At 39.4% G+C, this 25,235-nt stretch overlaps 2 long non-coding RNA genes across 2 annotated transcripts; one reads left to right on the top strand and one right to left on the bottom strand.

Annotated features, from left to right (window-relative positions):
* The first annotated feature begins 5,054 nt into the window (after positions 1–5,054).
* LOC116681076 (uncharacterized) lies at positions 5,055–6,369 on the top strand. Its single transcript, XR_004329954.1, has 2 exons — positions 5,055–5,244; positions 5,718–6,369. It is a non-coding gene; the product is annotated as an uncharacterized LOC116681076 (long non-coding RNA).
* Positions 6,370–10,956: 4,587 nt separating this feature from the next.
* LOC116681077 (uncharacterized) lies at positions 10,957–24,721 on the bottom strand. The gene is made up of 3 exons (XR_004329955.1): positions 24,711–24,721; positions 18,892–18,899; positions 10,957–11,035 (listed from the first exon to the last, which is right to left on the bottom strand). It is a non-coding gene; the product is annotated as an uncharacterized LOC116681077 (long non-coding RNA).
* Positions 24,722–25,235: the final 514 nt, after the last annotated feature.

Genomic DNA, 25,235 nt, shown 5'->3' with positions numbered 1-25,235 from the left:
CACTCTGGAGGAAAGATAAATGCTGCTTGGGTTTTGGTTACTGGCAACATTCTTTACCATCCAATTCATGTGCTGCACAGAACTGTAGGGAGGTTGTTTAGGGTGGTGTTTGCTGTACTGTAAGTGCAGGACTTTGGAAGCGTTTGTATCCTGAGTCCTGTGGTAGTAGCTTCAGGCTGAGGGAAGAGTGGGGAAGAGAAATATGCTGGATTTGGTTGACATTGAAAAAGCAAACTTTCCTTACAATGTTTAGATGCATTCTAACTTTGCAGATATGCTAAATAAGAATAATTTCTCGCTACTAACAAATTTGTGTGTTAAATTAGCAAATCATTAGAACAACTACATAACACATTTTCTCATTCACACAGATAATGTCATGAAACGTAATTACTGCATTTAAACCTAAAATAATTAGGAGCAGTGGACAGCTATACATACAGCAGCCAGAGGTTCAGTGTTTGCTTGCAGGAAGAGCCGGGATTGAATTGCTAATTGTGTGGTTGAGGGGGACCACTCTACCCACGAGCCACAAGCCACCTGCAGGGCCACTCAATTTTCTTTAACCAGTTAAGTGACATGGAATGGAAAACCAACTCCATTTGACAGCAGCATAAACGTGAGTGTTAGCTGTGACATCAAAAAAAGGACCATTCATGCAGTACTACAAGCCACTACAAGCATCATTTTACAATAACTATAATCAGAATTGTAAATGGAAATCTGGAAATTGCAAAAATGCTGAACAAAGGGCCAAGTTTTAAAGGGCCATTTCACTGAATTTACATCCAGCCATCATGAGCTCTACTCAGCCTGTATACCAGTTATGTACCATCTATGGCTCTGGACAAGCTCTGTCAGAGAATTTTATCAACACCACAGGCCACATATCCTCATTGGCAAGACAACGTGGGAAGAACCGCCTTGAATGTCGAATCCATCCTTGCACAGCTGCAAGTCAACTTGTTCACAGGCTCCTCCATGCCCTGAACGAGGGGTACCTCTTCCTCTTCCTCTCTCCTCCTCTGTGGATTTCCCCTTTCACCCTCTCTTTTTCTGACCCCTTTCATTTGGTTGAAGGCAGCTGAACTTACCTGCTTCATTTGTATAGTGCTTAAACCTGATTGGTGTGTCTATAATTAAGCAATGTCTTGCAAATCATTGTGTGAATTGTGCTGTAGTGCTGGGCCATGTTTAGCTCCTTGAGTGTAAAGTTTTGATAATTGTGTAATACTTTTGATTTTCAGCAATCAAAAAAACTTAAAAAAGTCACTATTGGTTGCATTATTGGAAATGTAGGGCTCATTGTTTTTGAAGCTCAATTGGTTGAAAATAACTATAGTGTACAATACATTACTGCATACAGCTTACCTTTTTTGAGTCACACAGTGGTCACACAGAGAGTAGAACAATAACTCACCAGTCAGATTTAGGTCAGTGCTCTCTTTCAACATGCTCCACTCTGTTTTCTTCCTCTTTTCATTTCTAAAGCAGTGACAGGCATCTATATGAATGTTTTACCCAGTGTAACAACATGTAGGGGAGAGCCAGAACAGTCGAAACACTTGTTAATTACCTAATTACAAAGCGATTGTATCACACAACTCTTATTTTGTCCCTAGCAACTTACATCCATCATCTGTCAAATACAGTTGCATTTTCAACATTGAACAAAACCGGCCAGGAATTATTACAGCAAAAGTGGGGATCCGTCCCTCCTGGTCGGGACAAATGATACTGACAGTTTAAGCCATATAACCTCCCACAACTTCAATATTTTACTACATATCATGAAGGTATTTTAGATAGATTGTTTCTGGGCTATACGTCTTTGTGAATGTCTGTTTGCCGTCATTGTGAAGCGTGTATGAAGCTGTTTATTGTAATATCATGCACTGTGGATGATTCTGCCATTTTTTATAGCTAAAACAGTACATTTTCCCATTTATATCATGTTTCTATTGTGGAAAATGTTGTTTCTCTAGGTTTTTATGTGGGTTAGGCCGCTGAACATCCAATAACGCCCCAAAACCCGTCAGTCTCCATAGGATAACATGAGAAAACTCGACCTGGTGGGCCCAAATATATTTTCATCTTTCTAAAACTGCTTTTTCCATGTCTCACCTCCGTAAATTATTGTTGAACACACAGATATTTGTGCATTTTCTAAAAAGATATGGAGTTACAGCCAGGTCATGTGCCACTATAGCCTGTTTTGCTTTCCATGTAAACAAGCATGTGATATTCAAAAATAAAAGTCTGAGATTGTGGAAACACTAAATGGTCTACTGAATAAGCATGTAGTCAAACCTCTTAATGAAAAACACTCATAAATCTATCAGTAAGTGTGTGTCCTGTCTCTGATCTCCTCCAGCAGCTGTGGATTACCTGGCCAAGAACGTGAGCTTGTCCAGTCAGCGCAGGATGAAGCTGGCTGACCACTCAGCTGTGCTGGGACTGCTGCAGGTTGAGACTGGCCAGGCCTACTAGCACTCACCAGACATGCAACATGACACCTGGTCACCAGCACAACCCACACCTCCTGCTACCATCCATACAAATCTCCCAGAAACTTTGTGTGTGTGCCTGCGTGCGTGCATGCGTGCGTGTGTGTTGGGCTGATTTTATACTTTATTTGATGTAACTGTTTATCCAGGGTTTAAGGATTAAATGATGCAGCTGTCCAAGCTTTAAACATTCCCAATGGGACCGACCAAAGCCACTGTAAGAATATTGTTTGATATTTGTTGTTCATATTGCACGACAGCATAACTAGTGATATAAACAATACTATGTAAATCCTGAGCCAATCAATTTAGACTGGCGACCTGCTATTTAAAGACATAGACTTAGACTTAGACTTAGACTTCTCTTTATTAATCCTTTTGGGATGACTCCCGTGAGGAATTGAAAGTTCCAAAAGTAACTATGTGGAACAATTTAATGTTTCTGAAACTGTTTAATTTTTCATCTGATGATCATGAATGACCTGTAACATCAAACAACTAACAGTAAAGGGTAGCAGGAGATTTGCATAGGCCTAATTGTGGGTACCAATTTATTTTCAAAGTTACCTGTTACACTGGGGCAGTATCAGCCATAGTATGATTTGGTATGATATTCTGTCTGAACAAAACATTCTTTGTAACTATATGACCCCCCGGTAACACTGACTCAGTAATACAGTGGGTAACACAGCACCAGCCGGCACGCGCTAGAGAAAATCTTTGAGACAGCAGGTAAAAACACTACCGCTACAATCATCACAAACCTAAAGGTCCTCATAGTAAGAGCTCATGTTGGCTGAGTCCTGCAGCGGCGCGGGTTCAAGTCCGACCTGCTGCCCTTTGCTGCAATATACATTTCTGGTTGTGTCGTCAGACAACTGCACGTGTGATTTGATTACAGCTCAGGAATATTAGCTCAAATTTTAGTGTGTGTACTTCTGACCACTCACAGCATCACGGATGGGTGATGAGAATTCAAACCGCTGGTTTAGCAGAAACAAGATGTTGAGCTGCTGTCTTTAAGAAATTACCACCCAAATAAACTGATTGGTCCTGGCTTAATTTTAGTGTTCTAAATTCTAAACATTTCTTTCACTTTGAGAAGAATACATTTTCAGGGTAACCCTAAATACATTGTATTTTTTATGTGAAACTTAACTTTATAGATAGTGATTATCAGTACAAGATATCGGCAGTTTAAAAAAAGTGTCAGCCTTCAGGAACCCGTATGTGTGTGTGTGCGCATGCGTGTGTATAAGAATCTAAGGGAGATAAAACACCTCTGTAGCAGACTGATGTGGACTAATTCAACCATTCCTAAAGAGATGCCTCTGTTCTGACACTGCAGTCCCTCTTATCAAACAACAGGAATTCGGGGGTCGGAGGTCAAACAAAGCTTCGGACTGATTAGCTGACACTCGGTATGACCTTCACTCCACGCCTGGATGCAACCAAACCTTTCTCCACGCAGCTTGGTACAAATCATGACACTTCCTTTCTTTTGATTCCTGTTCATTTAATGTCTACTAGTATGTATCTATGAAAATAACCACTCGTTCCATGACATGCCAACACCAACTGTTCTAAAACACTTTTTGGATAAGAAATGGATTTTGATGATTTATCTGCAATTACAATTGGACTAGTTACCAGTGTTGTTTAATATCACAGAGTAGCTCTTCATTCTTGCTACTTGAGGAAATGTTTTCATGTCATCTGCCCATCACAACTAAAGTATGGTTTAGGATGGTTACAGACGCTTTGCTATAGTGCCTATGTCTGGAATCCTAAAGTGTTCTCCAAACTATGTTGCTTTGTTCAGACGCTAAACAGTTTGCGGATGAGTTTCAACAACAGTGACCTGAGAGGAAAGTTGGGTGTTTCAAAAAAATCTGCAGTGAATAAGTTCATTAAGATTGCGTAACTGCTGAAATATTTAATTATGTTGGCCTCAACTACAGAGAGAACCACGCCTTCATCTGGAATTATGTACATGAGGTCTGGTTTTGTGATTTCCTATGAATATATACATTTTTTTAAATCATATTTCAGTATAAGAAGCCTCTCTGTTTTCTGATCTGCTCCTGTCTTAATTTGCAGATGACACAAATTCATTACTTCTTCCATGTTTACCTCTTGTCTCCATCCATTCTCTTCTTCATTGTTCTTCTCATCACTGGTAAGCGTGATAGAAGAGTTTTGTTGTTTTCCCGCATAGATCTTTCAAATGAAAACATCCAGCAAAAAGCATAATCCTCTCTTTTAATGTGAAGTATTCAGGAAGTATTCCATTTACATCCACTCTGCAGAGTAGAGGCAACTGGAAATAAGTATTTGTCTTAAAATAGACACGCTCAGTTCTCTTAGCCTTCCTTATTTAAGAATCGGCTTTTATTTGAGAATTTCTGTCACAATGTGGACAGAACCTCCTAAATGCTAAAGTGGTACCCACTACACCGGTTCCATAAAGGATTCCATTGAGGATGTGCAGTGCAGACAGAGAGAGAAAGGTTTGCGAGAAATTCCACTCGGCATTGCTCAGGAGAGGAACAACAATGCTGCAAAGTATCAAGCTTATTTTGTGTTCTTCAGTGGAAACCACTTTAACATTGATGGGCTGGAGGATAAACAGAGACAAACAGAGAATCATTCCCCCTATTGCATCATTCCATACAATAAATAATAGTACTTGAACAATCAAAATATACTCCTGTATTAGGGCTTGTGTCCACATAGTGTTTGGCTGTGTCTCATTCCGCATTTTTGTCAGTACACACTGGGCCGTGGTGCCCTCTTTTGATGGGTAATATTGTCCCAAAAGGAACACTTACTTCAAAATCCATTAAACTGACCTTTGTCAATTAAAAAAACAGACAGATTTACAACTGTATTTCACGTTTCGATTAACTATTTTTGTAAAATTCAAGATCGTATTCTGAACGAGCCGCCATCTTGACCGCCATTATGCTAGTTTTGAAATCTGGGAGAAGCCAGACCCATGTGACACATTCTTCCAAATTAGCTGTTGGTCAACGTCCCTGATCCCTCCCCTTTTTGCTATGTAGTCAAGTTGGCGCCTGTTTAGGGTCCATTGTTCCACACTGAACTTTTTGACAATTTTTTGGGGGTCATCCGGGTACTTACCCTGATTTTTGCATTATCTACACTATATACTTCAAACTAATTGTTTGAAGGCGGTTTGAGACACAGCTTTGTCTCTGCCATGGCCCAGCGGTGTGCTACCAAGCGCTGCCTGTTAGTATGGTTTCTATGACAACAACAATAATGATAGCAAAGTTAACACAATAATGGGTTGACTACCCAGCTAACAACAAGCTTACTTACTTACGCTCAGAACAAAGATGCATGCGGCCACATTTACCCAAGGTAACAGTCTGTGGTGATGTTATGTCTGTTAAAATAGCAGGATAGTCGAGTGTCTGTTATCTGATCAGGTAAAGTCAGTTAAACAGGTGACGATCACAATGTTGTGGCCTACAAACAGGCTTGGTAGTGATTGCCACGGTAACGTGCTGCAAATCTAGTGTTTTAGGCTGAGCTGGACAGAGAGTATTCAGGTTAAACTGCTCTGCTCTCATTGTTCTCTGTGAAGTTAGCTGGAAGTGAACGTATCTCCATTGTGTCTGCGTTGGACTCTGTTTAACAAAATAGCCTTTAAAATGCTTCATTTGACATGCAGTTCACACACCAGTCATCATTTAGCAACAGGTGAACTAGCTTTAAAAGTGAGGTGTGTAGTAAGAAAAGTGTTAAAATTGAGAATGGAATTTGGTGCGGTGTGTGGACAGACCTGAGAGTTCCCCAACCTGCTAATCGCTCTTTAACCCCCTGGAACAATTTAAAAAGATGCTGGCACCAAAAGAAAAAAACAAAAAAAACACCATGTGGACACCAAGCCTTATTTTAGTTTTATTTATTTATTTTTCTTGCACTCTTGTTTTCCATTTGGCGCCATTTCAAAAAGACATTTACTGTGTACCATCATATGTTTAAAGATGATGCCATGAAATGAAACTGATCTGAATTTTATGAGTTTATTTTGGTATTTGTATTGTATGTATTCCTATGGTAAGGGGAATTGTTACTGTCAATACAGAGGCTTTTATAATCCCTCTGCACCTCCACAAGAGCCATGAAAACTTTTGGATGCTGGCTGTGTTGACCTTCTACCTTGTGTAAATATATATTTTTCACTGACAGCTAACCAAGGAGAAAATTAAGGATCAAATGTACAGATATGCTCATTCAGCCCCGGCCTTCCTCTTTACCTCGTAGTCCTTTCTTTCTTGTTCTGCTTTCTGTTTGGCATGTGTGTATTTTACCATTGTATAATTTATTCTACCTGTATGAAGTATTAGACTAGAGACAAATTTGTATTGGCATTTCCTCCTCTCAGCTTCTTGGTGTGTTAACTGTAACACTGTTTATTAAAGCTCTACAACTGGACCAAGACCACAGGGTTGTACTGGCTGTCTGCTCTTCATTTCCTTACACTGAGAGTGTTATTGTTCTTTGGAAACCCAAAGAGAAAAAAAGTTCAGCATCTTTGAGATTTGAAAATCTGAGGTATGAAAGCACCATTTATTTAGTTCTTTCCTTAAATGTGTATCTTATCAGGCTGTCCCCATTCACTGTTTGTACCAATACTGCATTACTGAGAAAAGTAGTGCACTACCATTCGTATAAAACCTACATAATCATTTAGACACATGTTGACATTTTTTGTTATGCGGCACCTCTCAACTTACAACTTTATTATCCTGAAGTGTATTTGATTTGCAGCAGGTTTCAAATCACATTGAGGTTCATGACAAACATTAAATATTCAACAGCAATAAATACATAAAATTCCACACCACAAATGAAACAAGGCAAACCTGCTACACTGAACCAGAAGCTAAAAAAATTAAGTGCTAAACAGAGACGAGTACAATAAAAATGTGATAATGAATAAATAAATAAACCATTAATCCAGGCTAGTCCAAGCTATATAACAAGGGCACATAAAAGCAAGCTAGTTAAAGAAAATAGATAATCATGTCTCTAGTCTTGGACACAGAGACTCACAGTGACTGAATCATACTCCTACAATCATTAATATATCAAATAAAAAAGCAATGGCGAAAGGACACAAAACCAGATCATCAACAGTCCACTATTCAGCCAACAAGATTTAAATAAAAATAAGATAGTAGCTTCTCAGCAAGTACATACTACATTAAATGCAGATGAGAATTTAATAACTAGAAGCCTATGAGTTTTTGAAGCCTCCAGATGAAACTCTTCATTCTAATCCCAACCGGTCGTCAGACACCGCCTCCAAAGAGCCTGGGTCTGACCGAGGTTTCTGCCTAAAAGGAAGTTTTTCCTCGCCACTGTCGCACTGTTGCTTTCTCTGGAGGAAACTACTGGAACTGTTGGGTCCTTGTGGATTCTGGAGTGTAGTCTAGACCTGCTCTATCTGTAAAGTGTCTTGAGATAACTCTTGTTGTGATTTGATACTATAAATAAAATTGAATTGAAAATTGAATTAGATGTTGAACAAGGCCATTTAACAGAGGAAGTGTTGCTGGCTGCCTATAGACAAAGTGAAGTGGGTTCAGCTGACCTTCAACCTGCCTCCTGCTTAACCACTTTCTCTAAATATTTTAGGGTTGTTACATTTAGCCACAGGGACACTGGTGGAATTTTTCAGTACTGTTCATACTTGTATTCTGTGATTCTACTGCAACATGTTTGCATGCTCTAATGTGTAAATAATGTTTTATTTTGATCCTGCTCATGGCTGATGCACCGTCATTCACTCAGTCTGAGGTGCTCTGTTAAAATGTCTCTTTAATGTTTATCTGGGATATGGGGTGTTATTTTGTGTCTCTGGTGCTTCCACACACAAACTTAAAAAAAACAAACTATCCATTCTGTTTTGAGTGAAATACAGGTTTCTGAACGTCTTCTGCCTTTAGTCTCCGGGTGAGCTGTTCAAAATCTGCACGGCTTTCTACGTCACTAGCCAAGATAAGGTGGCTAACCGTAGCACGGTAGCGCTAGCATGCTAGTTCATTCTCAATGGCGAAACACTGCTACAACACAAACTAGTTCACCATACTCTCGAAAAGAACTACCTCCATTCCCAGCTTCGACTTCCGAGTTTTCTGAAGTGAGGGAACTGATAAGACTGCAATGGAGTATATAGCAAGACTTTGTACCATGAAAAATCGGCAATAGGCTTCTAAACCAAATATTACAGAACTGGACATGTTTCAGCAGTAGTGTGTCCCCGAAATTGGGGAGAAATGAACAACATTGGTAGCCAAGATTACAGGTTCTCTGTTACAGCTACAGTAGTTGTGACAGTATAAACACTGCAGGAAGGTTAGCCTAAAAAAAAGCCGCTGACCAATCATAGAAACACGTAAGCATTCAGAACCGGGACAGATATTGGTCCTGACTGATGGAGAAGTGATACTGACAAGGTTGTTGTGATTCACGCATTTTAGCGTCAGCTTTTTATGCTAGCTTTCCTTCCTGTTTTAGGAAATGTGACTGTATTGCATTTTGCCTGTAAAATCGTGTCTGTGTTCTTCATAAATATGTAGAATTCAGGGCTAAAGTATTCCGGTGCTGTGCCGGATCTCCGGCATGCGGCCATGAGGAAAAATAAATAAATAAATCTGGGAACTTGCATTCGGGTTTTATTATTCGGGTGCTGGATTTCTGGGGTTTGACTATTTTAGAAGAAAAAATAAAGTCCAGATGGGAATTGTTTTTGATGCGCTAGGTTTAACCAACTACCAATCAATCAATATCTACCTACCAATGAAACGAGTTCTAGCCAATCAGATGCAAGGTAGGGCGAGAGTGTGGTGTGTGGTCTCTGTGGTATCACGGTTAATAAAAAAAGTAGATACAGCTATAGTTGAGAAAGGAGAAAAGGAGGAACACATTTTTTCTATTTTTGTTATTCCCACTCTCCACTCTAACCCCAACCGGCCTACCACTGCCTACCAAGAGCCTGGGTTAGGTTTCTGCCTAAAAGGAAGTTTTTCCCCGCCAACGTCGCACTGTTGCTTGCTCTGGAGGAAACTACTAGAACTGTTGGGTCCTTGTAAATTCCGGAATGTGGTCTAGACCTACTCTATCTGTAAACTCTTGTTATGAATTGATACTATAAATAAAATTGAATTGAATTGAATTGAAATGGCGCTGGGAATGAATAGAGGACAAGAGGAAAAGGGAGGAGACGGGAAGCCATTTAGGATTTGGTGCCTCAGACTGAGCACCCGGCTGCAGCGTATGTTCAAGGAAGAAACTCACTGTACGGCAGCAGCGGTAAGAATGCTTGCTAGTCATTAGATGCTAGTCCCAAAATGTATCCAAAACTTTTTACTTCTTAAAATTTTTATTAGCGTGTGATGTCAGAAGGACTTTAACTGTTTTGCCTGTCAAATTAACTTTAATGAGTGCATATTGAAAAAAAAAGATTTTGGCTCAGATTTTTTTTTACTTTAAGCCCTGAGAATGTAATTATTCTTCAGTAAAATATAAGGCTCTGGTAGATGTTTGCGATTGGTCATGCTGTGCAGACATCACCTCTTTTACAGTGGGGTTCAAAAGTTTGGGCACCCCTGGTAAACATTTGTATTAATGTGCATGAAGAAGCCAAGAAAAGAAATCTCCAAAAGGCATCAAATACCAGATTAGACATTTCGCCACGGCAAAAAACACAGAAGAAGTTATTGAATGCAACAAACTTCAGTTTGTAGAGTAATAGCGTGTGAGACGGAGCCTGCCGGACCTGAACAGGAGATGGGACCCATGGGCAGAATATCATAGTTCATAAAAATGCAGCGCAGTGACAATACAGACATTTCATAGACACGACGTGTGTAACTCTGCTGATCCGCCATTTGATCAGCGCTGGACCCATTCTCCATCCTGCGGGCTGGACCCATTCAAAATGAGTCAGCCGACACTCTGTGAGTAGGCCTAGCACACGTTCATCGCACTCCCCCTCTCTCCCTGGTTCTTTTAATCAGTTATTGTTTAAAACAAGTGAAGGAGCTTTTTCAGAGATACATTTTTTTTTTAAATATATCCTAGATTATTTATTTCAGATAAAACACAATAATGTGTTGCAGCTGTACAACATACAACTTCAACATAAGAAGAATCTAGCACAATATCGATGTGAAAGCAGTTATTAATAGCCTATGTGACAATAAAATTAGATTTTGGTTGTGATAATTAATTGTAATCTCAATATTGATCAAAATAATCATGATTATCATTTTGGCCATAATCGTGCAGTCAAGGTGCAGCTGGAACTCAGCCTACATGGGGCGCACACTTTTACTGGGTGAGCTAGACCCCGATGGAAAACTTTCAATCCTGATAGAGTAGGTCACATCGCTCTATTTTGCACCCCGCCTTGCTCGTGGCAGCTTGTCACTTGTCGCTAGCAAATGGCCACTCCCATTGAAAATAAATGGTAGCCTGTCGATTTGTCTCTTGTAGCATGTGTCACACTGTCTGAGGGCCATGGGACAGGGAAAAGCACAGTAGGTAGGTGAGGATGTCAGCAATCTCCTCTATATGCTCTTTAAACTTATAGTTATGATTGAAAAACATTAAGCATTAAGCAGTTATACAAATAATCCGCTGGCCACGTTCTTTTCCTAGTGCACTGATCACATAACCTCTAAATTATGATCTAAAACCCCCTTTGATAATCCACGACTCTCTTTGTTATAAGGGCTTTAGGACAGCTACAGCAATTGAAGGTTATAAAAAATCCAGAATGAATGCAGTCATGTTGATGAAGAATGCTATATGAGCCCACAGTGAAGCAGTGTTGGCTGCTGCCTGAGGGCTTGTGACCCAGACCTGACCACATCAGGGTATTTATAGACCGTCCAGTATGCCACTCAGAGATATACAAATAAAAGCTAAAATACAAATACATTTAGATCATGGAAGACAAAAGTGATGGATCTCATTGCCTCTCTGATCTCTCTTTGTGTGTGTCTTTGTTGTGTCATATACATTGGGCTAACAGTGCACACTTTCATTCTAGCTCAAAAGGGGCATGCATTGTGTTGCACTTGGCTGTTCACATGAAAAGTGATGGAAGCAGCATGAAGGATGAAACCAGACAGCTGGAGAGAAATAGTTTAAACACTGCATGCTTTCACACCTTCACAAACCAAAGTCAGGGTCCTGGAAATTGAAATAGAGCATTTCTTTATTTAACATTTAATTGTACATTAAGACAGGAATTCATAAATGATTAAGTCATTATTAAATAAAGAAACTGTAAAAAGTTAAACTTTGAATAATAAATAACTACGTCTAAAATACAATGAATTGGGCGATTGGGTGGCTAATCCGGTGGAGTGGCGTCCGTGCGCAGAGGCTCGGTCCTCAAAGCAGCGGCCCCAATTTCAATTCTGACCCTTTGTTGCATGTCATTCCTCCTCTCTCTCCCCTTTCACGTCTAAGCTGTCCTGTCACAAATAAATGCCTAAAAGATTATCTTTAAAAATGCAGAGAATTACTAAGTAAAAGAGAGCATTTAAAAATAAATTTGAATTTTGAATTTAAAAAAAGGAATTAATAAATGAAATTCACTACCTGAATTAAAAAATTAAGCTTTAAAAAACGTCATGTGAAAGGGCAATTCTTTTTCCATTTTCAAATCCATTTCTTATGCTGTTTTAATGTGCAATTAAATATTAAATTAAGCAATGTACTATTTCAATGTCCAAGACCCTGGAGATTGTGCTTAGCTTAGCTTAGTTTGTCCAGAAGTAACATTCCGCTTTCACATCAAATGTAACCATCAGATGGGGTCACTGCTGTCTACAGGTTACCCACTTCTGGAGAGAGTTACTTAACCTTGTTGGTCGTATTATTGGCAAAGCAGTGCCTCTTGATCCTCAGTTATGTATCCTAAATATTTACCCTGAAATGATACAAAATCTTTACTTGGCGTTTGCCTTTTAGAGGCTACGAGGTGTATTGCTAGGTCTTGGAAAAAAAAAACACTGAATGGAATGACTTCCTATTTGGTAAGGATAAGTTATTTTACTAATAACAGGTTTTTTAACATTTGGGCCATTTTTTTTTATAACTTCCTGGAAGATGAAAACATGCAAATGAATGGAGCAACTGATGATTAGATCAGATGATTTACATGGTCGTGTAATTTATTTTGTATGTTTCATTTGTTTTTATGTATTCATTTTGACGTGCTCCTGTGCAATATTATTAACGCCATTTCTTCCTTTTTATTGTTACAATTATTCCTTATTCTATAGGGGTGGGGGGGTAGTTGCACTGTTTCTGTGCTGCTTTTACAATGTGTAGGTGCTGTCTTTGTTCCCTGTTTTGTTGTGCTTGTCTAAACAACAATAAATATAAGTTTGGAACAAAACATTCTGCTTTATTGCAGGTTAATTTTTAGTTTTCAACACGTGGCAAAATTCTCTCAAAGTAAGTGTTATAGCCATTAGTTTATGGAAACACAGGGAGTAACATAAAAAATGTACCTAAAACCTCAGAGGTTGTGGAGGGAAAGGAAAAGGTCCAAAAAGTCAATTTCTGGAACATTTTTAATTTGAAGCAGCATAAACTATTTGTAACATTCAGAAATTCACAAACCCATGCTATGAACCTAACCAAAGAATTGTTCATTTTTGTTTTCAAATAAGCTTTGCAGGAGTCATTAAAACATTTAATTTTTATACACTTCTGGGTTCAAATAGAAAAAAAAGAGATTTCTTTCTTTTTTACCTTAATTTATTCAGGGAAGGTTCACTGAGAGGCAGACTTTCTTTTGCAGGAACACCCTGATCACATTTACACTTGCACCTGGAAGCTGCTCAGTACAACCACATCTGATCTGCTGGCCACCAAGCAGCTCCACTAGAGCGTTTTGTTAGGTAAAGGGCTTCTCTTTTACTTTCCCCACCGAGATTCAGTCAGGGGATTGAACCAACAACCTCCAACTCACAAGCTCTCTTCTGCCCCCATTTAAATAGTGGTATCAAATATTTGGAAAACAAGTGATTTAATAATCAATTAACCTCAATAGAAAAATAAGAGTAGCAGTGTTCTGTCTCTTACTGGCCAGAACAAATGTTAGCACTTTGAGAGCAGAAAGAGCCAAGAGGAATGCAGTGATTAAAGGACATGTCTGTAGACGTTCAATCTCCCCACTGCAGCAGGCCCAGGGGTATTGTGTATTGGGAGTACCGCTGTGTCAAACACTCAACACTGTCACAGTGAAAGGCCTTACAAAGCCTAACATCTTCCTAAATCCCATAATTATTCCAGGATACATTATGTACCTGCGCCCACCCGTCTGATCACCACAGTGAGGGGATTGCACCCTCTACAATCAGCTTACAGGAGACAGATTGCTATGATTGGCTAATAATATCAGCTTGTAAGTAGTGTGCTTAAGCGGTATGAAACAGACAGAAGAACAAATTGCTAGATCCCTCTTCCCCTCCTCCCCAATTGCTGTTGTTGGCCGCTGTGGTTCTTAACGTTCCATCTTTTATTTACCTTGCAGATTTCATTTTCCCCGACTACAAAAGAAATTAAGAGGTAGTGTCTTTTTTAACCACTTCTTCATCTTTCATTTAGTGTGAGGGGTTTCCTTAAGTCTGGAGTCTTTTATGTCTTATCGCAGCAGTCCCCTGAATGTACGATTACTGAGCCCTGTAGCAACCTCTGTTGTTCAGCACCCTGCTCTCACACCCTGCCCCCGCACTCCCAGCACCCCACTCTAATCTCCTCACTCCAGTAGCACTTTGAAATTAAGCTGGGAGGAAGCTGGAAGTCTTACTAACCTCACTGCTCCGACACCAGGCCCTCAATCAGCCTCATTGTGGAAAAAGACTTGAGCTCATCTGAGTCTGAGCTAACAGCCGCTCTAAAAACCTGGGCTTTAAAATAGCAACATGAATCTGATGCCAAACTGCTTCTACAGAACAAAAACATGCACATAAATCACTTAGTTATTTATTATTGATTTTTTTGATTGTCATAAATGGTGCTACCATTTCAGATCAATTAATGGACATTATTTGGTAATAGAACACTTGCACTTGCAATACATTAACTACATTACAACCTTTTTTTAGCAGAAGTCATTTTTCTTACAAGCATGAGTTTTGGCATGGATAAATGCCCAGAGAGCATTTTTGAGAATAGCATGTCATATTGGTTCTAAATAGTCAGATTAGCCTTGTGAGCTCATTACTAGAGGCAACGCAAAACCCCACCTGATGGAAAAAGTGGGACTTTAGTGGTAAAAGGTAACTTAGACATAATATAATTCTGTTAAGTCCATACGTACTGTTGTGGTAATTGGCAGAGATTGCCATGTCAGCTAGCTGATGACATGCTAGCATTGGCTAGTCATTAAATTAACTTCCTACCAGTTAGCAAGATAAGTAGCTTGGTCATCTACCAGACACAACACAGTTCAAGATTTGAACCATCAATTCCTGGCGCCAATTTATGTGTCCTTTAACTCTACATAAAAACTTTACTTTGCTTCTGGGATTGAATCTACTAATAACAAAGATTACATTAACATTAATCAATATTCTCAAAATTTTGCTGTGATAATTCCTTTGCCTTACACAAGAATAAATTCACCATGGTAATCATTCAGCTTCTCCACAGCATTATGAGCACTACTACACTACACTACACACTACTTTGTAAACCAAACCAAATTAAATAAAATAAAATCTGGAACATACTCAACACTAACTTTTTAAAGTGGTTTCCGGATAATGGTTGCTGTGTTTTAAACTGCCTATATTTGGAGCAATTCATTTTTTACGTAACTATACCACACATTTTAATGATGAGCAATGAGAGAATGGCTTGCAATATAATTTCCCATCCCTCTCAAATGGGGTGCTACGGATCACAAAACTCAAAGTTCAAATAAGGGTTTTAAGGCTTGGCTCAATTTTCAGATCGGCACAAAAGATTTAAATGATTGTAAAAAATGTAATAATAACTTTAACCAATAATTACTTGTTTCACCAGTAAATATCTATTAAACGACAAAACACATGATGCGTGATACATGATAGTTAAAAGTCTCAGTGATCTTATACTGTTCATCAGTACTCATGGAATGCCTCTTGTCCAATCAAATTGCTTTGTCGGAACTGGACTGAAAGATTTCCTGGTTCAGTCCTTAGGGTGTCCATAGGGTGGTGAAGAGGAACATCTTGCTGCACACGTGCCAGTGCTTTGTACTCCTCCCAAACATCACTTCCACAACTAAATACTTCACAGTCGTCAGACTCAATTGCATGAACCGGGAGACACCACACTACTGACCACTATTTCAGACAGAACACTGTCCAGTTGAGATAGTCAGTGATAGTGGTGGTGGATTTGTCTGCCCTCATCACTTTCAGCTTCTCCCTCAGTAGCAGCGTCTGGATACTGTTAAATGCAATGTAGAAATCAAAGAATGAATCTCACAGTGTAACCGTTTTCATCCATGGCATCGCCCACTCCCAGAAGAGGCTGGTAGGCAAACTGTGAGTTAACCATTTAAAAAACGTTTTTTATTGGAGGGGTTCTATACGACTTCAGTCTCTTAATGATTCAAGGCTTAGAGGACACAGCTGGAGACTGCCTCTTTATTCATACATGAGACAAGTGCTACTGTGGCTAAAGGAAATAAAATCATTATGTTGTTAAAGCGTTACTAATTACATGTACCTGTCATCCAGGCCTCTTCAAAAATGAAATGTGACACACCCAAATGAAAATTCTGCATTGCAGCCATTTCCCACCCGGTCTCGCTCCTTTCCAATTTTTAATATTCTGTCACCATAATGTCGTAGCAAGCTCTTAACACTGCCTGTCATGACCCTGATGTTCCCCATAAATCAAACTTCTTCAGTTGGAACTGTGACGACCCCTTCTGTGTATCTAATCTGTCTAGCCCGCTCTTGTTTTCTCCTCCGCTTACAGGCAGTGGGCTGGCAGAGCAGGTTGCTACTGGCTCATCACTCCTGCTTCAGGCAAAGGAATCCCTGATCCCCTTATCAAAGTCATGGGGCGCTGGTCCTCCCAAGCCTACCAGCCTGTGTTTCTATACATCTTTTACAGCTTTTCCATAACCCTTCCAGCAGTGGATACATGTGAAAATGCTTGTCTTGTTGTTTTAAAAGTGATCTTTTACAAAATACATATGTGTAATTGTCACTTCAATGTTTCCCAGAATTTATTGTTTTTTGTATAGAAACTACATTTATAAGGCTTTTTTTCTGTTGCCTCCAACTCTCATAACAGGTTTTTAGGCAACAAAAACCCTATTCACGGTTGAATAGTATCACCTATTGAACTCTAGTGATTTGTTACAATTACGGAGGTTGTCTGTGATCTTAATCCCATGTGAAATGGTCATGTCTGTAATTTGTCAAATAAAAATTCTCCCAAAAATTTCCTTTGTTATTAGTCCCGTGTGAATCAGCGTGTCTGCGGTTTGGTGGGGTCAAACATCCTTTTTTCTATGTTTTTTTTTCCTGTGCCCCTTATTATTCCTCTTGTGAAGATGGATATGGACCTGGATGGTTGCGTACGTGCTGTTGTGTTGTGTATAATAGGGTATGCGCCTCTGGTAACCTCTACCAGGACTTGCCCAAACGGATGCCGAACCCCAACAGATTGTAAATTCGAGTAAAAGCAGGCTTTGCTTATCCTGTGCACCAAATGAAACTCAGGTGTGTGTGTGTGTTGGGGGGGAGGGGTCACTTCTAGTGCCAGACCAATATTGCTGATATTAGGCATTTCTCAAACTATCGGTACTGGCATTTATAATACAGATAAAAACAAAACAAAAAAAATCATCATTATAAAGATATGATCAGATGATCAGATTTATCAGATAAATCCTTTATAATTATATTATAAAGGCTTTTTCAGATATATCCTTTATAATATAAAGGATTTATCAGATATATCCTTTATAATGACATATAAATGATTCTGATAAATTAATATTTAAAAAATAAAAAAACAAACTGTCAATTATGTTATGAATGTTGACGTTGCATAATTTGTCCACCATAGGGCACTCTAAAACGTCCCTGTTGGAAACACAGATTTTTTTTTTGTTATTGTGTTTTTGTTCAAAGGAATTTAAGTTTCATATCTTACGTTTGTATTTAGATAGATATTTTATTTATCATAACTTTAATATACTTGATGTTGTTGTTGCTGTTGTGACAATAAAACAAATTATCATATTAGTTTAGTGAGAACTCATAAATAACTACAAATAACTACTGTTAGGGAAACCTGTTTAAGTTTTGTTACATGTTTCTGGATTATTTTTTTGAATATTCTGTATATCGGCTGATGTTGGCATGTCATATTTTTATGAACCAAATATTTGTATTGGTATTGGTCTTAAAAATCCTTCATCGGTTGGGCTCTAGTCACTTCTAAATCACACAATGTCCCCAGATGATATTAATCCTTGTGAATGGGGCAATAGATTTGGAATTTTTTATAGACTCCATTTTTATTTTTTCTGGGAAACCAAATAATTTTGGGGGAAAACATAACAGGCCACTACGTAAAACTCTCCCTTGTAGAACATATAGTGGCAACGTCTTTTGTTGCGGATTTAGAAACACAGTGACCAGCAATCTCCCCACTATCTCCCCTGTGTTTTGTAAGCTGTGCAAAGAAAAAGAATGCTACATTCCTTTATCTCTTCTAATTCAGTTTCCTTTATGTGTTTCTTTCTCGTCATCTCTCTTGATTCTGATTGTTTTATTTCTACAGAAAGTGAACCGGGGAAGATTTTGTTATTAAGCGGAATCTGGGAATACTACGATTGTTCTCTGAAGACGGACTTGTCTCTGATTCTCTCAACTAAGATGTAACTAAGATCATCAAACAAACAAGTTTATTTTTCCCTTTTGGTGCACTGCAGAATTGAGTTAAGCTACACAAACACACGCACACATACGTAAGTGTTCTTAAAAACATGTCCCTCTGCTCTTTGTGCTCCCTGCCTTTGTCCTTAAGTCCCCTTTGCATTCTGATAGCAAAGCGGTTAAGACTCCAGTTGCTTTCTTGGCAAGATCAGTGGAGGCCCGACGGTCATATGTACATGTGTAATCAGGCACAGCAAATGCACACTTCAGCCATCGGGGGACAGGATTGTGGATGCTCGCGATTAAATCCTACAATAGAGAGGCAATAAGAACAGGATTGTTGGTTTGCAACTCTGCAACATGCATCTAACAGATGGAGGATTTTTGAAGAAACAGCAGCTTCTATCAGGTTTATGATGGAGGAGGCATACCTCTCTCTCTCTGTCTCTCTCTCTCTAAATCATGACACGTCTATTACCGTTTTCTTCAATTGCAAACATGAATCAGTATGATCATTAATCAGCGCAAATCGACAAACGCAAACCATTTTCCTCAGTATTTCCAGTGTTTATTAGCCACAGAGTATTTTATCCATACATAGGACTTTTGTCACAATATTGATCCAGTCAGCCTTTGTTGGAGATTTGGACTATGACCATCTTCAGGTTATGGCTTTCTTGCTAGCCGCTAACAATATTTTCAATAAATACTTGTCTTGTCCATGTGTTCCTTTTATCGGGGGACACGTCCAGACTAGAAGAATATAAATAAGTCAGGAATGGACCCAGATTAAGTGTGAGGAATCATCATGATTTCTCATCTCATTTTTTCATTAGCATGAGCACTAAGATTATGATTAATGCTTTGGTGGTCTTGATTTCAGTAAAATGAACTAAATTATTAAATTTTGGATAATTAACAGATCTAACGATGTATAGCATGTCTATATTGACAAAGGTTTTGAACTTTGTGGTTAAATGCTTATTATGAAACACATTCACCCTGTGAATATTAACCGGCTAGCTATTATTTGCCTTTATCCATTTTATAATTCTATCCACATTACTCTTTAAAGACACCTGAAAATACAAGCTGTTCTCGCTTAAATGTTTTACCCTGAATGTTTAGTTTAGTCAAATTTAGTCTGAATGTGTGTGAGTGTTTATCTGATGAGCAGGTGGCACCTTGTACGGCAGCCTCGGCCACAGTGTATGAATGTGTGTGAATGGTGAATGTTTCCGGTATGATGTAAAAGCGCTTTGAGTAGTCGTTAAGACTAAAAAAGCGCTATATAAATACAGCACATTTACATTGGGAAACTTAACACTCAATTTTTTGTTACAAGTGTCAGTGTGATTCTAGGCCTTACTGACACAGAGCTACAGTGGTTAGAATAGTGAATTTCCGTCCAAGGAAAGCATCTGTAAAATGATTTAAAAACACTACTGTTAACATATCAGGTGGGCTACACACAAAACTAATACCATAGCCATATGCCTCAACTTACTACAGAAAAAATCCAGAAGAAAAACACTTCAAAAAAGTGCAAAATGCAAAAGTTCTCAAATACAAAAACACATCCGCATCAATCACACACATACTTGAAATAACTATATACATAAATATACAGAAATAACTCATTATACATTGTTCAGAATGTGAAATGCAATAAGAAGGCCCTATTTTTGCTTTGACATAGCTGCAGCCATCACAGGGTTCGAATTTCATGGTCAAGTTTGGTATCAATCAATTCGTCTTCTTATTTGCTAAACAGGTAGGCCGGTCTCGTAACATTTAGTTTTAATTGGTCCTCAAAAATGTCAATCTTTCACACGTGGGGGTACCCTCATCTCTGCGACTTGATTGGCTTTCACAAGGCTTATCTCAGGTTACAGTAGAAAGATTGGCTGATATCAACTGTCAATCGAATGCTTAGACGTCAGAGAATGCGATGGTATGCTCAGTAACAGTGTAGCAGCCCCGGGGGAGAAGAGAGAAGCAAACCCTACAAAGGATAAACTGCTCAGCTTTCTTTCCGTTGAAACTCGGCCAGAAACTACAAGATTGTGAGGCGACCAGCTTGTTTTGGATAAAATGGCTTGGATATTCTAATTTTTTGGCTTCCGCTGTGAATAAAGACACAACGAAAAAGGTATGAATGGACATTTGACTTTAGACACTAGCAGCGCAGTATCTTTCTGTATTTCTTTACTTCATAACAGGATTCTAACCGCTATAAGTCATCTTATGCTTTGTGTGTGGGCTTAATGGAATCATGAGATTTTAAGCTTTTAAATGGTGTGCTGCATGAGCGTGTTTATGAAGATTTAATGCTTGTAATTTATGAAAACGTATGAGTGGAGAAAAAGTTTTCTGTTAAGTGGAAAAAATGGTACCGTCAGCGGGACCGTGGCGGTAGAGAGTTGCCAATATTATCAAAAAATCTATTTTTCTGTGATTTGGGGTATTATTTTGTGTCTCTGGTGCTTCCACACGCATTCAAACTTGTGGAAAAAACTATCCATGATGTTTTGAGTGAGATACGGTTTCTAAATGTCCTCTGCCTTCAGTCTCCGGGTGAGCTTTTCAACATCTGAACGGCTTTCTACGTCACTAGCCAAGACGAGGTGGCTAACCGTAGCACATGCTAACGATAGCATGGAAACATGTTAGCTTGTTCTCAAAGGTAAACCACTGCTACAACACACACTAGGTGACCATAATCTCCAAAAGGACTACTTCCTGTCCCTGTTCTGCAGGTATTCCACAAGTGGCCCTCGTCTAGAAGAAGTCTCCCAGCTAATCCTGCCTTTTCTGACCAAAGTTGGAGAAAAAGTTGATGGGATCTTACCTAGCTACTGAGATGTGCTACTCCTAACAAAGATAGTATAAAATTGAGATGTCTAACTCTGTAGATAAAACAGACCTAAACACACAGGGTAAAAACGGTACAACAAAAATATGGTGTTTTTTGAAAATTAAACAATGGAAACCTATTTTGGTACAACCTCAAAATACATTTATGAACCTAAAAATGACATAAAATGAGCACTTTAAACAAAAATGTCATTGTTTTAGCACCAAAGTCAACCCTACAGTATTGCTGCAATATTGATCTATTTTTTTTTTCAGCTCTAGTGTAACAGCTGATTCCGATTGCTGCCGCTCGTGTCCTCACTAAGACCAAGAAAGTGGATCACATCACTCCAGTTCTGAAGTCTTTACGTTTGCTTCCTGTCTCTCCCAGAAATGATTTCAAAATATTCCTGTTGGTTTATAAATCACTTAGTGGTTTAGAGCCAAAATACATTTCTGATCTGCTGTTACACTATGAACCACCCGGACCTCTCAGGTGGTCTGGGACACGTCTGCTTTCTCTCCCCAGAGTCAGAACGAAACAGCCAGCAGCGTTCCGTTTTCACCACATGTCTGGAACAAACTCCCTGAAAACTGCAGGTACGCTAAAACGGAAAACTTTTCTGATTGATGCTGCCTTTTTTAAATTCCATACACCTCACTGTGACTTTCATTCTTGTCTTATTCTATTTTAGCTGTATATAAAATGTATGTATGTAAGTTTTTTTAATGGCTCTTTAATGTAGAAAGCACTTTGAATAACCTTGCTAGCATGGATGCATTTTTTGTATACTTCCTTAAAAATAAAAGGAAACTTGCAGGGAGCATAAACTCCTCTTGGTTGAGTGTAATAATAATACTGTTATATAATACCTTAAAGGACACTGGAATCTGTGCAATTTCATACAGTGCAATATTTAATATTTAACCATTTCATTTAATTACTGTGCAATATTATTTATTTATTATTTATTACTCAACCATTTCATTTCATTACAGTGCAATATTTATTTATTTGTTAATACTTATCTACTTTCACACAATGTGTATTCAAGGCTATTTTACATATGTATGTAGTTGCTCTCAGGACTCAGGACTGTGCACCAGCCCCGCCCCCCCCCCTTTTTTCTCTGCACTACCTATACGTTATTTTATTATATTTTATCTTCTTATGTTTTATATATTTATATTTTGTGTCAACACTGTAAAGGGGTTGCTTAAATCTCATTGCACAGGTACGGCACTTGTGTCTAATGACAATGAAGGCATTCTATTCTATTCTATCTTTGTGAGCGGCACAGGAGAGTCCCAGATGTGAAAATTTTTTGAGGTAGGCAATAGCTTTATTACGTTTCCTCCTGAGCTGAACGTTTAAAAGGTGGAAGGATGAGCATAGTTCCAACGCCAGCAAGGAGGTCTAGCGTCTTCCTGAGGGCAGCAGATCACACAGATCAGAGCCGGGGTGGTAGCTGTCCTTGGTGATGTTTTCTGCTCTGCTGACGCAGCGGGAGGTGTAGATGTTCATCAGGGAGGGGAGAGGGCAGCAAATTATCTTTTGTGCTGACCTTACAACCCTCTGCAGCCTTTTCTTGTCTGCCACGGTGCAGCGGCCATACCATACTGTTATAAAGTACGTCAGCAGGCTCTCGATAGATAAGCAGAAGGTCAGCAGCAGGTTAGAGTCCAGTAGTGTGTTCCAAATCGCGCACTTCTGTACTAAATACTAACTTTTTGAGTACACTTCGTTCACATTGTTCGAAGTGCGGTCAAATGCAGTACACTTTAATACCCGGATGATGTACTCAAAACGGCCAAAAAATTGAGTGCGGACCGATGCACACTTTTCACACTCAACGGCCGCCATCTTGGCTACGTAGCGGAAGGGGCGGAGCTAAAAACAGTCGAAAACCTTTTCAATAATGGCGGCCGTAGACGCGACAGCGGGGACGGCAGAGATATACAAATGTAAGTTGAACATGAGTCTTTTTGCTATACCTATAAAATTTTATGTACCTGTATTTGTATATTTGGTTAATCTTACAGTTTTTAATGATATTTTTATCGCGAATTATAACGTTTATTGGTACCGTAATTTGACATGCTAGCAAGTTAACCTTAGCTAGCTAACAGCGGCAGTTTAACCATACACGGCGAATCATTTATAAGCCAACGTTACATGTGTTGTAGTACGTTGTTTATTGTGTTAAACTATCGGCCCACTGTAGAAGATGTCAGCGTTAGATGTATGATCTTGTAAATATAGCTACACAAAGCTGCAAGCGTTAGCGGTCATGTTAAAGTGCGTTAATGTGTAAACAGTAGTGTTCCTGCCCTGATCTGATTTATATCATCGTTAGGGACAGACGAGGACACGAGGTCCCTCATTTTGTGGAGGACGGTGAACGCCTCCAGCTTCACAGGGAAGCGCAATGCAGCCCTGAATGGATACGAGTAAGTAAATGTACATCTCATCTTACTATTGTTATATCTGTGGACCTATATTTTACATTGCTAGCTACATCAAAATTGTATTTTCGTTAGGGCTTACATTGAAAGTCGAGGGCTGCAGGCTAGGGTTACCCCCGTTTTTCTCAAGAAAAAGTGGGAAAACCTCAAACAGAAATACAAGGTTGGTTAACTGTTAAAATCATTGTGAGTTAATCAGCCCCATGTCTGGGAACATTCAATTTTAGTTGAGAAAAAATGTAGTTGACGTTTGAAATTAAACTGTAGTGTTTTCCGTTGTCTGTAGGATCTGAAGTGCCCCAGAACTGGGGTCAGCACTGAGGGGGGTGAGGCAACCGCTGCGTCCTGGAAGTGGTATCCTCTGATGGATGAGGCAATTGGGGGCAGGCCGTCAGTTACACCGCCTGTCCTCATTGCCTCATCTTGCCAGGACGTGGCGGTTGTTGAGCCCCCCTCAGTGGTGACCCCAGAGAGGGACCTAGCCACGGCCTGTGCCACATCCACTCCCAAACGGAGGAGGGTGGATGTCGCACAGGCCCTCAAAGACCTCCAAGACAATGAGGACAGTTTTGAGAGGGACATTGCGAATATGGAGGAAAAGGCAAGAGAGAGAGAGGAGAGGCGGCACCGGGAGGCAGTGGAGAGAGAGGAAGCAAGAGATGAGAGAGAGGAGAGGCGGCATCGGGAGGCAGTGGAGAGAGAGGAAGCAAGAGATGAGAGAGAGGAGAGGCGGCATCGGGAGGCAGTTGAGAGAGAGGAGAGGCATTTAAAAGAAATAAGGGAGAGGGATGACAGGAGAGAGAGGGAGGTGAGGGAGAGAGAGGAGAGGAGAGACAGGGAGGTAGTAATGAGGGAGGAGCGTTTTTTGTCTGTGCTCGAAAGACTTGTAAATAAATAAATAATAACTATCTGATCTGTCTGTTATTACTGTTGCTAATAACTAATCTGTTATGGTGTATTACAGTTGGTAGGCAGCTGAATAGTATTGATGTCAGCCATGGTACACAACCTACTACCTCATTGCTCACACGGGGAAATGTGTATATACAGTACAGCAAATCCTTTATATCATTACATTAAATGAAAACACATGCATTTGGATTGCTTAAATGTTTTTTAAACAGATTATAATACACAAATGAACACGAACAGCAGAACAACAATATAATAACAATAATCAACAACAACAACAAGAACAGCAGAACAACAATATAATTACAATAATCAACAACAAGAACAGCAGAATAACAATATAATTACAATAATCACATTTAGGCATAATTATGGTCAGGCACCAGGCACATCATGGCCATCCTTAGCCTGTCCTCTGCTCCACAGATGGCCCCTTGAGGAGCTGGTTGAGGATGGTCTTCTGCGTCTCCCTCCACATCAGCTTCTGGCTCCAGCAGGTCCCCATTGGTCAGGCAGATGTTGTGCAGGACTGTGCAGCAGG

Source organism: Etheostoma spectabile, unplaced genomic scaffold (genome assembly GCF_008692095.1).
Source record: "Etheostoma spectabile isolate EspeVRDwgs_2016 unplaced genomic scaffold, UIUC_Espe_1.0 scaffold00018550, whole genome shotgun sequence".
NCBI classification, from domain to species: domain Eukaryota; kingdom Metazoa; phylum Chordata; class Actinopteri; order Perciformes; family Percidae; genus Etheostoma; species Etheostoma spectabile.
This window is presented reverse-complemented; position numbering and strand designations above follow the sequence as displayed.